This window comes from Panthera uncia, assembly GCF_023721935.1.
Source record: "Panthera uncia isolate 11264 chromosome C1 unlocalized genomic scaffold, Puncia_PCG_1.0 HiC_scaffold_4, whole genome shotgun sequence".
Classification (NCBI taxonomy): Eukaryota; Metazoa; Chordata; class Mammalia; order Carnivora; family Felidae; genus Panthera; species Panthera uncia.
The window spans coordinates 40391971-40393020 of NW_026057585.1; the positions used below are offsets into that span (position 1 = coordinate 40391971).

General features: G+C 38.6%; 1 non-coding gene across 1 annotated transcript; it reads left to right on the plus strand.

Moving 5' to 3' along the window:
• Positions 1-693: 693 nt before the first annotated feature.
• Positions 694-800, plus strand: LOC125913776 (U6 spliceosomal RNA). The gene has a single exon (XR_007455076.1). It is a non-coding gene; the product is annotated as a U6 spliceosomal RNA (small nuclear RNA).
• The last annotated feature ends 250 nt before the right edge of the window (positions 801-1050 follow it).

Below are 1050 nucleotides of genomic sequence, written 5' to 3' on the forward strand. Positions count from 1 at the left end.
CTGGTTAGAATTATAAAGAATTATACAGATAGAACACAATCCGTCTCCCTCATATTACAGCAGTTAGGGCTGGGAAAAGTGAAGTAAACTGTACCCAGGTTACACATCTAGTTAATGCCATTGAAAGGAACATAACCCAGGTGTTTTTATTTTTGATTCAACATTCCTTCTTGTATGTCAATACTACACAATCAGGGCAAAATGAGACCATATGATGTGTCATTTCTGTTATTCTCTAAACATAGAGTTTATTTGCACAGAGAGTATGTTTGTTGGGTTTATGAGAAGGGGGTAAGTAGGAAAAGATGAAAGAATGGAAAAGAGAACAATTTTAATATCTTTTTAATTTTTTTTATTTATTTTTTTTTAATTTTTTTTAACGTTTATTTATTTTTGAGACAGAGAGAGACAGAGCATGAACGGGGGAGGGTCAGAGAGAGGGAGACACAGAATCTGAAACAGGCTCCAGGTTCTGAGCCATCAGCCCAGAGCCTGACGCGGGGCTCGAACTCACGGACCGTGAAATCGTGACCTGAGGTGAAGTCGGACGCTTAACCGACTGAGCCACCCAGGCGCCCCATAATATCTTTTTAATTTTAACTCACACAACTTTCTAACACATATATTGACCCAAAAACAAGAACTTTTCTCAGAGCTAATTTGACACTAGGACATTGGTAAAAAAAGAATCCAGTGCTCACTTCAGGAGCACATATTCTAAAATTAGAAAGATACAGGGAAGATTAGCACAGTCCCTGCGCAAGAATGGCACACAAATTCATGAAGTGTCCCATATTTAAAAACAAACAGCAACAAAAAGAATCAATATAATAACAACAATTAGGTTTGTAAATCCTGGTCCTAAGGCTGGGTGCCATTTGGAGAAAAGATAGGTTGCTGGCTCTGTTCTCAACAGTTGTTGTATTTGAGACCTGCCAGATAATGTCCATTTGTAATGAACTTGATACAGGGAGGGACTCTTCAAAGTAAAGAGAAAGAACTCGTGCTAGTCAATTAAAAATCACAGAGCAACCTGTGCCCTGTAGCCTG